This window comes from Lynx rufus, unplaced genomic scaffold (genome assembly GCF_022079265.1).
Source record: "Lynx rufus isolate CCGP_SWC_20201006 ecotype Redwood Valley unplaced genomic scaffold, mLynRuf1.p SCAF_3, whole genome shotgun sequence".
NCBI classification, from domain to species: Eukaryota; Metazoa; Chordata; class Mammalia; order Carnivora; family Felidae; genus Lynx; species Lynx rufus.
Genome location: NW_025814845.1, coordinates 201,978,692 through 201,993,603, shown reverse-complemented (window position 1 = coordinate 201,993,603; position 14,912 = coordinate 201,978,692).

Genomic DNA, 14,912 nt, shown 5'->3' with positions numbered 1-14,912 from the left:
GTTTTTTTCTAAGCCTTGGATCCATTTCTGGGACCTGATTTAACCTTCATTCTTATTACCACTTGACAAAGAGCATAACACCGGCCTCACACCTGCGGCACCTCCAGGCTCACCTGAGGGATGTGTGAGGTCTTTCTCCCCCCACCGGAGGAGAGCACAAAACCCAGAGGCATCACCGGGGCTGTGCTGTCCTGCCTGCATCAGCCAGTGCAGCCGAGAACATTCCAGGCACCCAGTGCACCCTTCCTGGGTCTGGACCTGTTACTGTTGAATTGCATCGGTGACTTTGGCCTTTGGGATGACAGCTGAGGTGCTGTTTACTGCCCGCAGTGACTCAGGAGCCTCCCAGACGTCTGAGGTTTGGCCCTTCCGCTCCTTTGTCCCTTTAAAACAAGCTTGTGCCTGGGGCACCTTGGGGGCTCAGTCAGTTAAGCGTCCAACTTCAGCCCAGGTCGTGATATCACCGTATGTGGTCTTCCAGAGGCAGTTTGGTGCAGGGAAACAGTACATAAGGTCTGCAAAGAGGAGGGTGTGTGGGGGCAAAGTCTGGGAGAAGCCAGGGCTGGGTTTCAGAATCTTCTCCCAGTGAAGCTGGGACACATTTAATCCCTGAAATGGTGAGTGTTGTCTGTTGGAAGTGCTTGCCTGAGGGGTGCCTGGGGGGCTCGGTTGGTTGCGCATCTGACTTTGGCTCAGGTCACGATCTCACGGTTCGTGGGTTCGAGCCCCACGCCGGGCTCTGTGCTGACAACTCGGAGCCTGGAGCCTGGATCCTGCTTTAGATTCTGTGTCTCCCTCTCTCTCTGCCCCCACTCATGCTCTGTCTCTCTCAAAAATAAATAAACATTAAAAAATTAAAAAAAAAAGTGCTCGCCTGAGCCAGGAGTCTGAGTGTTGACCGGGGGCTGGCCACATCGTGCCCGTGTGACTGACCACAGGCACTCAGATCCCGGACTCCCGGAAGGAAAGAAGGTGTTGGGCAGACACAAAGCTTGTAGAGGTGGATGGGCACAGCCAGTGACTCTTCCATTTAGGGAAGTTTCCATCAGTGCGAGGGGGAGAGAACTGTTTCCCAGTCATTCTCCGAGATGCCAGCAAGGGTCATCTCTGCCATCAGGCCTTTCTGAAGACAGCGGCCTCAACATGCTGGGCTCACGCCTTCCTGCACAGCACGTGACCGATAGAAAAATGTTTAAGGAGACCTTTACGCTTTGTGTGCGTGCTGTGTGTGGAATCGGGCGTGCATTGCCACGTGTGGGACGCCTCGTTTGGACCAGCCACGCCGGCAGTCAGCAGCAGCCTAGCGGGTGTACTGTGTGTGCATGCACGGGCTCATGGATGGGGAGCGTCTCCTCACGTCAGAGCGCGTGGGAGAGCTGGCGGCACGTCATAAATTAGGATATCGTGTGGTGAGAAATTATGGATCAGATTAAGTGGTCAACGCTGAGTGAAAATATTTGAACTCTCTGTGCTTATTATGTTTCGCACCTTGACCTCCAGGACATCAGCCTCTGTGTCTGATTCTCTGTGTTGAATCCCCAGGTGAAAACAGTGATACCTCCGTGCAAAGGACTAATCTTGGGATTCCAGACATAGATGCAACTCTGTCCTCACAGGTTTATTTGGGCCCAGATACCATACGGTGTTGAACTCTGTTGCATAATTTGCCCTAATTGGGAAGGTAACAGGATTGCTTACTGATAAGCAGGGACCCTGGGGCTGGTGTGGGGGCAGGAGCCAACCTGACACCCCCTGTACCTGCAGGTGACTCATTTGGGGGCAGAATTGTCCAGTTTCTCATCTCATCCAGGTCCTTCAGGATTCCTCGGCAGAACCCTAAAAAAATAGGATTTTGCGCACAGAATGCCCTGTTAGGAGCGTGACCTCCTTTATCCGGCTAATTTATGTGAAGTCTGAGCCATATTTCAGAGCCGCGTCACCAAGCGGCTTTCCTTCGCAAACCATCCTCCCTCCAGGGTCGCCTCGCTCCTGCCCTTGGCCTGGGGCTGCGTCCTCCGCCTCCCTTTCGGGAAGCATTCCTCTGTTTCCAGTCAAAACCCTGTGGAGAGAGTATGTTTCCAGACCCTGTTTGAAAGTGGCATATTTGACGTTGAGTAGCGTGGGTCGTGCCATGGGGTGATTATTGTGACACCCTGAAGTTTCCTCATTTTCCTGCAGCATGAGACACAGGAGTCGGGACAGTGGGGTGTCTGCTGCACGGGGCCGTGGCTGCCTACCACGTCCCCCTTGTCCTGCTCCCTGTTCCCCTGAGGAGTGAACAGCATCATGTGTAAAGTGCATTCAATTCTGTGAAGGATTCGTTTTTCCAAGAAGACTTGTAGTGACCTTGCGGGTCATGTGTTTAAGGAGGGGCCATTCCGAGGCCTTTCTCTAGCGGTGTCTTTGATGGGAACTTCACGGATGCTGTTTTCCACATTCTCCATTAAGGGCCACTGAGGCACGTCCACTCCCGTGGCGTCTGGTCTGTGACATCAGTGTTGACACTCCCGTGTGTCGGGGGACAACACGGGAGGTCAGTCAGTAAGCATGCCCCATGCGCTCTCGTCTCTGCACTGTCTCGTCGCCGTCATGGGAAGTAGGCCTCTGTTGGCCTCCTTGGGGGTCCTCCCACATGTGCCAGGGCCCCGGGACACTGGGTGGCCAAACTGAACATGAACACGCAGGTCTTGCCACCATGCAGCCGGGTCTGTGGCTGCCGTGGCTTCAGGTTCTGAGCTGGTGCAGGTGCTCTCTTGTGTGTGACCTTCGTGGCCTGGGGGTCGGGAGAGGCCTGCAGAATGCCGTCCTCTGGCTGACAGTGTGTCCGATGCTCTGAAGCTCTGGTTGGGCTCTGCCTGAATGACGAAAGCCTTCTCTGAGAAAAACGGTATTTTTTTAAGTGCTCACACAGTGCTCAAGGCAATGAATGACGAGACAGGATTTCTTTCTGCTGTGATTCCTAGTTTAAATGAATTTTTGAAATGGTAATGTTAGAAAGACAGGTGGTTGAAGTGGTTACAGCTTCATAAGCTGTGTGAGCATCCGTAGATGTGACCTCCTTAATGGTCTTCGAGAATTGGGTGTTAACTCCGCAGACCCAGAGCCAATTCCTGTTGACGATCTCACAACCTCAATTGCACATGGGGAGAAATGCAAACACAGTGTTAGATGTTATATCCCCATTGATAACTGCGATGTTTTGAAAATTTTCTGGGTTGCATGCAATTTCCTAAATGGTTTGCACATGTTAATTTAATTTAACCCTCCAGAAAATAAGAAAGAATGGGGAATTGGAGATTCTGGAGCAAGGTTTGTGAGCCATGCCTTGTTGGCATTTGGGGATAACTGTGGTTGTGGCCGTCCCGTGTGTGATGGGCGCTCAATTGGCACCTTCCCAGTCACCCAGCAGGGAAGCCTCCAACCACTGCTGCTGTCCCCACGTGGGCAGCAGGCATCAGCCCCGACTGAGAGCCGCTAAGCGGGAGTCAGAGCCTCAGGGAAGGAGAAGGGATACGGAGACAGTGATGCCAAGAGACAGGAGCTTCTGTGGCCGGGGTTAAGTGTGCAGGGATTTGCTGAAGTTCTACCGGTGAATCTGAAAACACTGGTGGCATCTGTAAGTTTCCCATCACTAGCCTGGTTTACTCTTGCGGTCACACCGGGGGCCTCCTGGACCTAAAGTAAACGCACGCAAAAGCCGAGCAGACAGCCGTGGTTTCCCTGCAGGGTGAACACCTCCTCTGTCTGAGCTGAGTTGTGTCTGGTTTGAGAAATCGTAGCCTCGCGGGAAGAGTCAGCGCCACATCGAGCAGGTTTTCTGAGTGACCGCCCTTCCCAGGCAGGAATGGTCCCTTAGTCTTGAGGCTTGGTCCCTCGGTTCCCCGAAATGCAGGGAAGAGGCAGGAACCCCTCTTGGCCTGCAGGCTGGGACCTGAGCCCTAGTCAGGCAGGACCCCTCTGCAAGGTCTGCACGGCAGCGCCACCTGGTGGGCATAGGAGGCCGGGTGGCGGGAGGGACAGGAGCAGGTGCCCAGGCAGGAGATCTTCAGCTCCCAGCCCCGCTCCTGTGCTCCCGAGGGGCCCCCTGCTCTAGGGTGCTTTCCTCACCAAGATGAGCTCCTGCACGTGTCTGGAAGACAGCGAGGGCCTGTGGCTGGCGAGCAGACACCCGATAGGAAGGAGAAAACCCCGGTGGGGTTAGGACGGAGCCCTGCCACAGGTGTTGTGCTGGGAGACGCCGGGGCCCCGTCCCTGATACCAGACACGGGCGTTTTCCCCCTTGTCACACGGGCTGCAGGCTGCAGGCTTTGCTGTCGCCACCTCGAGATTCTTAATTTTGGGAGAAGGGGCCATGTGTCCTCATCCACCCATGATGCCACTGGGCCTGCCTCAGCCCCCTCGGTTCTGCCCCTGTAGCCGAGGACAACGTGTAAATAAGTGTGAGTGCACTCTGATAAAACTGTATAAAAGCAGGTGACCAATGCAGTTTGCGGAGTCCTCATCTGCGGGTTAAAGGTCACCCCTCACCATGGCTTCCGTGACTCCCAGAACCCAGCCTAGGCCACTTTACCAGCACTGACGCTGTCCATCATGCGTTGTACACCTGGGCCACACCAGGACCGGTACTCGGTCCTTGCTCTCCTGTGGGTGCTGTGGACCTGGGAAAACAGGATGGACACTGAGGAAGAAGGAGGTAAAGTGTGCACACAGGCTCTGTGTGGTCAGTACAGGAGGAAGGACAGACGTCCAGCATATGGCGTCCACACTCTGGTGGAGTCAGCACTCCCTGAAGGGCCAGCTCCTGGTCCGCGGGGCCCTGGTGATGCTGGTGTCTAGGTGGATTTCAGTGTCAGTGCTCTCCTGGCTTTAATCACATGGAGGGTCACCCTGGGAGCAGGTGTGGTCTTCTGTGAGATACCATTTAAACTGAGCCTTGGCGGGTGGAGAAGGAGCTGGGTCTGTGAAAGCCAGACAGGGAGCCTGGGTTGGGGGAGGGCGGATGTTGTCCGTGGCCTCAGACTCAGGCACAGGTGAGCCCGTGAGAGGCACAGGCCCAGGAAGGGCGTGAGCTCGTGTTGTGGCCTTGATGATCACGGAAGGGTCCGCAGGTGAGTGTGTAATTAACTGCAGGTGTGAGGGTTTGGGGGGGCATGTGCTGGGGGGAGGACCTGCTGCTGGTGGCGGTGGCATGTGTGGGAGGTGGAGGAGGGAGGGGAGGAGCCTGGAGAGGAGGTTCCCCACAGATCAGGCTTGTAGGGTCTGCACCCTGGAGCCCTCCCTCAGGGCCCGTGGGGAGGTTCCCCGGACTCCCCAAGACCTTCATGGTGACCTGCTATCATAAACACAGACTCGCGATTTCCTGAGGAGGAGCAGGGGTGGTGGGAATCCGGAATTCAGTGTTGGCCCTCGCTGCACTCAGTGGCCTGTTAGAGGCTCAGGCATAAGAGCAGGGCACACCACCGGCGTGAGTCTGGAGATGGGCCTGGGGGCTGTCGGCATGTAGGCAGTGTCTGCAGCCAGGGGTTGGGTGGCCCCAGTGGGGCCCCAGTAGAGAGGAGGGGTTGGGTGGCCTCAGTGGGCAAGCGTGGGTAGAGAGGAGCAGAGACAGGCCTGAGAGATGAGCCCTGGGGCCAAAAAATTCAGGAGGATGGAGGAAATCCGGCAAAGGAGGCCGAGGGGGGCAAAGGAGGCCTAGTGCCGGGCCAGGTGGGAGAAGGTCACACAGCTGTGCACACCACAGGCACATACGTGCAGGTGTGCACTCACACTCACGGAACGCATCTGGTTCTGCGTTTCCCATCCTGGAGCTCAGCCTCCTTTAGCTGTGTTCTTTCTGGCAGGTTCTCTCTCTGCCCCACTGTCCTCCTGAGACCTCTGCCCATCCCCAGGGAGCAGTGTCTCATGTCTGGGACCATCTTTGGGTCACCTCAGGGCCGTGGGCAGATGGTCCACGCCACACCACAGGTGCAGAGTGGACTGAAGGAGGAGGGGGCTCTCGGTCAGGAAGGGCTGGGCTCAGCAGAGCATGCTGGCACACAGTACGGGTGACGACTCTCTGGTGTCCGAACCTGCAGACCACCTGGCCGGCCCCACGGGTGCAGAGTACTGGGAACTGTTGCTTTTCTGCTAATGGAAAACAGAGCCATGGAAGATACTTCTCCTGGCACAGCCGCGTTTATAGCATCTTGTAACCAAGGCAGACGGACACGTCATTGCAGTGTCTTCCCTCATGGTTTCTCCAGAGGACCCCAGCTTTCCACGAGGGCCTCCATGCCCTCGAGTGTCCGTGTGGCTGCACGGAAGATCGTTCTGTCAGCGATCTGGCCCGGGGTGGTGATCCCTTGCTGGATTTCCAGTTCCATGCCCAGCTGACGTGATTTGTGATCTGAAGATGGGGCTCTGATGCCATGTTATCAAAAATGAAGGAATACGACATGGCCAATTTTGTTTTATTCTCTGACGTGATAGAATTTGACAGGGACACAGACTTACAGTGGGGCGCTTTCCGGAGGAAAATGTTTAATAACCTTTTAAAAATCAACTTTTAAATTATACAACTAATACATAAAGATAACACTATTTATTGAGCACTTCATTTCGATCATCTCCTGTATTTTCACAGCACAGTTTTGTGATAGGGGCCTTTTCTGTGTTATATAGTTGAGAAAACACGTTTGAGGAGACATAGAACAGGGCTGGTACATTGCAGAGGAAAAAGTAAATCCAAACCAGATCTGTACGTTTGACCAAAAACTCTACATGTGCCATGTGGAAATATTAAGAGATTAAGTTAAACCAAAGGAAACACTCGTCTACATCTTCTTCCCAGACAGAATCACTGTTATTATTTGGATTCTGATTTTATTCATGTGTTCTGTACGTCAATTATATAAACAGAAGACTATGCGTACTGTTCCGTAATTCTTTTCCTTAACGTTGTACCGTAAATATTTTTCTTTTCCTCAACGTTGTACTGTAAATATTTTCCTGTGGTTCTCTCTTCTAATGTATTATTTATAATATTCCGTCGTGTGCCTAAAGGATTATTCAACAATTGTAGGATTTCTACCTTATTTCTGATACTTTCCTACCTAAGAAAAAGTACCCCAAGTAATGTCTTTGCACATCTCCTGTGTCCTCAGGATGCCCTGGTAGACTGATGGGTAAGTAGTGCATTTCTGACTCGAAGGGTAAGCAGACTTGTAGTTCATGTGGTTTCATTGTATTCATGAATTTGTCCCGATTTATACTAACGTGTTCAGTAATCCAGTAGATACCCCCTGAGGGACCAAGCTGTGCAGGGAGCTGTCCACGGTGCTGCCCGCCGGTGTGTGCGCTCAGTATTTCCCCGCACTTTCACATTTTCACTTGCAGCTACGTCACGGTGATGGAACATTTGGAGGAAGAAATTGATCTCCAGATTCCAACATTGGTAACATTACAAATACGTTTTTATCCAAATGCTTCTGTTTATCCTGGGAGGCGGAAGGGCAGATTCCTATTGAAACTATGAAGATAACTGTGTCATCATGGAAACTGATGAGACTCGGTAAAGAAACTGTGCCATTTGATCAGTGTGAAGGATGGGTGTACACGCAAGGCCAGTTCCCATGTGTGGCCACTTCTCCACATCCTCACCTGGGCCAGTAGGCTGCTGTCACTGGAGACCGTGTTGTCCGCAGACACAGGGTAGTTTGAATGACTGAGACTTAAATGTGGGCACTGATGAGCTTTCTGAGGTTGATACTTGTGAGTGCACTCCTTCTGATTATTCTAGTCCTTGCCATACTTACGTTCCCCTGATGGCTCATTATTTTGTAATTTGTGCTGAGAGTTTTTCGTAGGATATTTTTACTAAATTCTGAGGGATTTGTTGAATAAGATACCAGTGAGAGTGTTGCATTCCAGTTAGCAGAGTTACAGTTAGAGAATGGGGACAGGCGGAGCAGTGAGGAAACAGGCTCCCTTTCCTGACCAGCAGACTGTGGGCAGTCATGCTGAGTGGGATCCGTGGATGGTCATGCTGAATGACATCTGTGGACGGTCATGCTTAGTGGGATCCATGGACGGTCATGCTGAATGGGATGGGCCAGACACAGAAACAGCATCGTCTCGCTTGCATGGGAAATCTCAAACAGCCCGGGAGAAGTGGCGAGCAGACCCGTGTTGCCAGGGGAGGAGGATGCAGAAGTCATGGTCACAGGGCAAGGAGTCCAGGTCATGAAGGATGAGTAGATTCTGGGGATCTGCTATGGGATCCAGCTGCCTGCAGCTGACAACACCATTCTGTGTGCTTGAGATCCACAAAGAAAGTAGATCGGCGTTAGACGTTCTTAAGCACACACACTGCTCGTCACTGTAATGAGGGCCAGCAGGACATTTTGGTAGCAAACTGTGGCCTTGGTGGTCGTGATGGTTTCATGGCTGCATTTTCCCCAAACTCATGGATTTGTTCATGTTAAATACATGCAGCTTCTTACATGTCTATCATGCCCCGATAAAGTGGTTTTAGAAGAAAAAACAACATAGAACATTACCTAAAATTGAAGTACCCTCATGGGTTCTACCTGGCCTCATACTTTTTCTCACCCTGACTTTGGTTGGCAGTCAGGTTTTGGGGGTCATCTGCCTGTGCTGTAAAGCATCCAGGTGACTGTGAGCCTGTCTGTGGGTGCAGAGCCCTTGCCCACGGGTGACGTTCCTGCTGCAGCCATTATGGGGAGCTTTCCCATCCCTTCTTTCGAAAGGCTGCCTGCTGTGCATGGCAGAGGTGAGGAGAGAGGAAGTACGACAAAGCAGGTGGCTCCGTTCAGGTGTCACAGTCAGTGGCAATGTCAGGTGGAGGAGAGCAGAATCCTCTGTGGAGATGTGACCCATCGTGATGTCATAGGCTGGGCCCATGGTTGTCCTGAGTTGCAGAGTCGTGGGCTTGCTGGACCCCACACCGTCTGGTAAAGGGCATTTACCCGCTGTCAGCGACCGGTCTTGTGAGCCTAGAAACAGAATCTTATTTTTTTTTAAATGTTTTTATTTATTTTTGAGACAGAGACAGAGCATGAACAGGGGAGGGGCAGAGAGAGGGAGACATAGAATCCGAAGCAGGCTCCAGGCTCTGAGCTGTCAAGAGAGAACCCAATGCGGGGCTCAAACTCACAGACTGTGAGATCATGACCTGAGCTGAAATCGGACGCTTAACCAAGCGAGCCACCCAGGCGCCCCTAGAAACAGAATCTTAAGAGTCTGCGTATCAACAGTCTTCATGCTTGTCTTTGTAAATGTGCTCCCATCCACTGTAGAAGGTGTACAGGGTACAAGACCTGAGCACACGCAGGTGAAACTCCTGGTCTGTCCTTCTCGCCTCAGGGAGGTTGGTTTCCTTCTACTTTGACAGTCCTTGAACTTGATGAACAGGGTGGCTGTCAGAACAGGCCACACTTAATTTCTAACAACCTCCAACACCTTTTACAGGATGATGGCTAGGCTGCAGGTGCCAGTGCATGGCACAGGCATTGGAATCACAGGACAGCAGTGAACACCCGCAAACTTATATTTTTGAACACAGGGTTTGACCCTGGGTGTCCCGGTCTGACCCTAGATGTCCTGGTCCAAACCTAGGTACCCTGGTCTGACCCTAGGTGTCCTGGGTCCAACCCTAGGTGTCTCAGGTCCGACTCTAGTGTCCCAGGTCTGACCATAGGTGTCCTGAGTCCAATCCTAAGTGTCCTGAGTCCAATCCTAGTGTCCTGGGTCCAACCCTAGATGTCCTGGTCCGTTGGGCGGTTGTGACAGGGCATCACAGACAGGGGCTTATAATAAGCAGCAGATAGTTACTTCTTATGGTTCTGGGGGCTGGATGTTTGAGATCAAGGTGCCAGTGGATCCAATGTCTGGTGAGGTCTCTTCCTGCTTCATAGGCGGCATCTTCTCACGGTGTCCTGTCACGGAGGAGGGGCTGGGGGCTCTGGAATCTCTGATGAGAACACTGATTCCATCATGGGGGCTCCACCTTCATGACCTCATCTCATTCCCAAGGCCCCTCCTCCTAACCCATCACCTTGGATTTCGGGGACACACACATTCAGCAGACAGCAGGGGGAAGGAATATCACAGAATGGTCTCAGGGGAGATGGTCACTTGATTAAACTCAGTGCCAGAGGGCTAGGGATGTTGTTGTGCGGCTACCTCATAGTCCACATGTAGCATCACGTGAAAATGTAATTTCAGAAGGCAATATGATTACAAAGAAAATTAACTTTCCAGAGGTGAGGAGCACGTGTTTTGTGATGCATCATGATACATTTTATCGTGGACACTTAGACAATCTCCTCTTTAGTGATGCTGAAATAAACTTCTCGGGATGTTCGTCTCTCCCTGTCACGCAGGTGCCTTCGCGGGTGGGTTCTGGGAGAGGTCGCTGGACCAGGTGACACCCTTGATTTCACTGCCTGCGCCATGTTCTGATGGTGCATGGTCTACCTACCACCCTGAGTTGATGGCAGTCAGGCTGTTCACAAGCTTAGTGTTTCTTAAAGTGCATCCTACCCTTGAGCAAGTAGGGGTGTGCCTGGATCAGGGTCTGTTTCACTTTTAAAATGGTTCAGGTACCACACAGCCTTGAGAAATTTGTGCCAACTGTGTTCTCGGTCTTTGTGGTTTTGAGAGTAAGTGGGTTATTCTTATGCATTTCATCTGAGGAAGAGTCACTGGTTGCTGAAGCTTAGAGAATGTCTTTAACTCTCTGGATACCTTCGCGAATTCCAGGTTTCTATGTGAGTAATAGTTGTATGGAAAGATCAGGGTGGGATAGCCTGTAATTCAGTGTGAAACAAGGAAAGATTCAAAGTTTGGCAGAGGTGCTTTAGAATTTAACTGCACAGTTGTCTCAGGCTGGATTTTTTTCTTGGATGGGATGTACTTCTGAGGAGAGGCACAAATATCTGTATGGATCTGCTTCACAGAATCACTGAAGGAAGTTTGTTTTGTTAGCTTGTAAGATCCTGAGGAATCCAAAAAGGTATATTCAACATGGAGGTGGTTTTTCATGATGAGTAGGACATACATGTTTTCTCTTTAGGCTTCCTTATTTCAATTTAGTGTGATTGAGTGTGATTTAGTCTCTTTGCTGACATATGCATGGGGGCACACTCACCTCTGAGCTCACACACACCTGCACACACACTTACCTGTGCTCACATCTGCACACATACCCATACAATGCACCCACACCTGCTCACACCTGCATACACACACACACCGCTACACACATACCTGCCTTCATACACACCTGCCCCCACACCTGTATACACATATATCTGCACTCACACCTTCACATACCTTCACTCACATCTGCCCACATGCCTGCCCACACCTGCACACACACACACCTGTATCCACATACCTGCCCACACCTGATGCACATACCTACCCACACCTGCATGCACACATACCTGCACTCTCACCTGCACTCACATGTGCACCCACATCTGCACACATCTGCATACACACAGACATGTACACACACACACACACACACACCCCCCGAAATTCATTTGTTTTACTCACGTTTTCTTTCGATAATCCTTGAGTATTTAATCTTAATTCGGTGACTTCAGACAGCATCTGAATTGCAACTTTCGTTTATATTGTAACTTGGAAAAGCAGGGTTTTTACTGAATACAACCCCCACATAAGCAGTAAAAATAGTGGAATAATGGTGTCAGCGGTGGTTATTGAGTGCTTACCTCCTCCCAGGCTCTTTACCAGTGGCTGTGCTGTGCTGACTCACTTAATTCCATAGGAAATGTACAGTTGGTGGAATAATTGAACATGTGTGATGGAGCAGGAGCGCAGCACAGGCAGAGCCCCTGAAGTACTCGGTGAGAGGTGGACGAGCTCACAGCAGCCCCACATGGGGGCCTCTGGAGCCCGCCCCCACCCAGTGCACAGCTCTGCTTGCTCCCTTGAGGCGCCTGCTTGAGGGTCTCCCCCGGGAGAGGCCTGGGCACCGGAGCCCCCACCAGGGAGCCTGGTGGCGGGGAGCAGCCCCGCCTTCCCACCTTCCCTTTGCGGTCCAGGGGAAAACGCTTGCGGTAACTGGTGGAGGTGTTGGGCCGGGCCGCAGGCAGGGCTGGAGTGGAGCAGGGCCACCGTGCGCAGGAGTAGATTCCTACCGCCCTCGCGAGGCACGTGCCGCCTCTGCAGGCGTTTTGCGTGTCAGTTTACACATCAAATGATACAGAGGTCGGGGAGAGGGAAGGACGAACAGGTGGGGCACAGAGGATTTGGGGGCAGTGAAACTACCCTGTGTGATACTGTAATGGTGGATACACGTCACCATACATTTGCCCAAACCCACGGGATGCCCAACACCAAGAGGGACCCTGGCGTAAACCGTGGGCTCTGGGTGATGACAATGTGTCCGTGCAAGTTCATCAGTGGTAGCGAATGTCCCTCCGGTGGAGACGCTGATCGTGGTGATTGTGCACCTGGGGGGGCCAGAGCGGTACAGGCCGTCTCTGTGCCTTCTCAGATTTGCCATGAACCTGACCCTGCCCTACAATACAAACAGGGCTGAAAGGTATGGATGATGTGAACTCAGAACCATGAACACTATCACACAGGTACCGTCCAGAACACATGTCCCATCTACTGTCACCTGGGCTCTGGAAGCTGTGTCTGTGGCACCTGGAGGGGGTCCTGCACATGGGCTCCTGGTCAGTGATGCCCTCTCAGTGGTGTGAGATCAGAGTGTCGGGGGGGTCCCTGCCCTGGGAACTGACCGCATCCCATCAGGGGCTGATCGACTGCTTCATCCACTGTGTGAGCCGACAACTGTTACCAGTGTGGATTAAACTTGAAAGCGTGTTGGGTCTCACCAGCGTGTTGTAAACAGCGCAAACACGGAGGAAATGCTCTTTAAATGTTCAGACACCATTACGTGGTTCAGCAAGGAAGCTGCTCACATCACTGACAGACGAGGGAGATTCTGACACGTCTTCATTGTACCGTCTTTTGTCTTGCTCGCTAACACAAGCAAAAATACCCACCAACGTTCACGTTGGAGCCGCACTCATTTGTCGGTGACACTGGAGCTCTTTGGCGAATCAGGCTGCAACCAAACGTTTCTGTGTGGTCTTATGTGGTGATGCTTGTTGGTCACACAGCCTCCCCCCACACCCCCTAGAAGCAGCTGTTAAACACTAACTGGCACCCACAGCTTGGGGACCTAGACACCCATCTGTTTGACCTTAGTTGTGTTTCTCTGTGATAGAAGAGAACAGGACTGTTGTTTGGACTGGAGTAAATAGGTGCGATTGGATTAGACTTAAAAGGATGTTTATCAGAAAAGCTTTGCAAGGAAAAGTATGTCATTGTTTTTTTGAACCAAGAAGAGCTTTCTCCTTGTGACTAAGAAATGGGAATACGTGATTTTTATGTCCTTGAAAACATATAATTACTTTAATAAAATGCTCTCAAAATTTAGTATATGAAAATGCTTTAATTATTCAATTAAATCAGTGGTATTCTAGACCTGAGCTGTGCTGAGTTCCTAGTACGTTCTGTGGCCTTGATTCCAGGCTTACTAACACACCTGAGATTTTCAGTGCATTTTCTATGATAGATCTCAGACTCCAGAGTGCCCTGACTTTAGTACAATTAAAATCTCATAAGCAAATATAAAATTCTAGTGCAAAATTCTTTTAAGGTATAAGCAAGTTATTTTCTTTTCTTTTTGCCTACGTTCAGCATGTTTAACCATAAACTTCAAATTGTACATGCTCTTGATGTGTCTTTCCTTCTATGTCAGGATCTTACCTTGGTCTTAAATGATTATCTCAGAACCAGGCAGTGTCAGTCAAGACTCAGGACTTCCGTATATAATTGGACTTTATCCAGACTGAAAATTCTGAGCTCCCAAGGACAACATCATGGAATTGAAAAGATACCCAAAGAGTAGGAGAAAATATTTGCAAATCACATATGATGTGGTTGAGGGGATACCCAGCCCTGGCATGTCTCCTCTCCCTTTGCCACGTATGGGGAACATGGCAGAGAAGCCGCAGCCCAGGAACGCAGGCTCAGAGCAAGACGGAGACGGAGCCACGGCACCTAGAGGCTTCCCCGACCACACGCCTTCCCGGCACAGCGTTGGGGTTCTGCAGGGTGACAGGCCTGCCTCTGCCTCTGCCAGGCCCTACTTGAGGAGGAGTCTTGAGGGAAGCCCAGAAATACCAGGAGAGACAAGAACACCAGAGGAAATGTTAGCGTCCTGGCCTGAAGGCACAGCAGACACGGAGCAGCCCAACTCCTATGCAGGTGAGCGTCAGCCGTCCCGTCAAAGCCCTTACCTGGTGCAGCCTGTCCGGGGCTCTGGCCTTCATGCTGAGAGGCAGAAGGCACAGTCCGAAGAGACGTGCGTCGGAAGCAGACTTGGGTTCAGCTGGTTGTGGAGTATCAGATGGGGTGGGCTGAGGGCTCTGGTGGAAAAAGTGAACTGCACAGGGTGGTGTCAGCAGAGAGATGGAAAGTCAGCAAAAGAATAAAAGGAAATGCCAGAAATCAAAATTCCGTAATGGGTGAAGACTGGACACAGCCAAGGGAAGAATCTGTGGTCTGGAGGAGTCGTCCATGGAAGCTTACCCAACTGGAAATCAAGGGCAGAGAGAATGAAAAATAAAGGAACAGGCCGGCCAAGCCCCACGGCGTAGTTACAAAAGGCTGGCGTACGTGTGATAGTCGACACATGACGTTATGTGTTTACCAGAGCTCGTACAACAGAGCAACTGAGTGAGCCCTGAAGTCAGGGGTGCCCTTGGCTTAATAAGGGCGTGCCAGTGCTGTTTGTTAGTTTTCACAGACACACCCCAGTGGTGCACATGTTGACCATGGGGATGCTAGGGTGGGGCATAGGG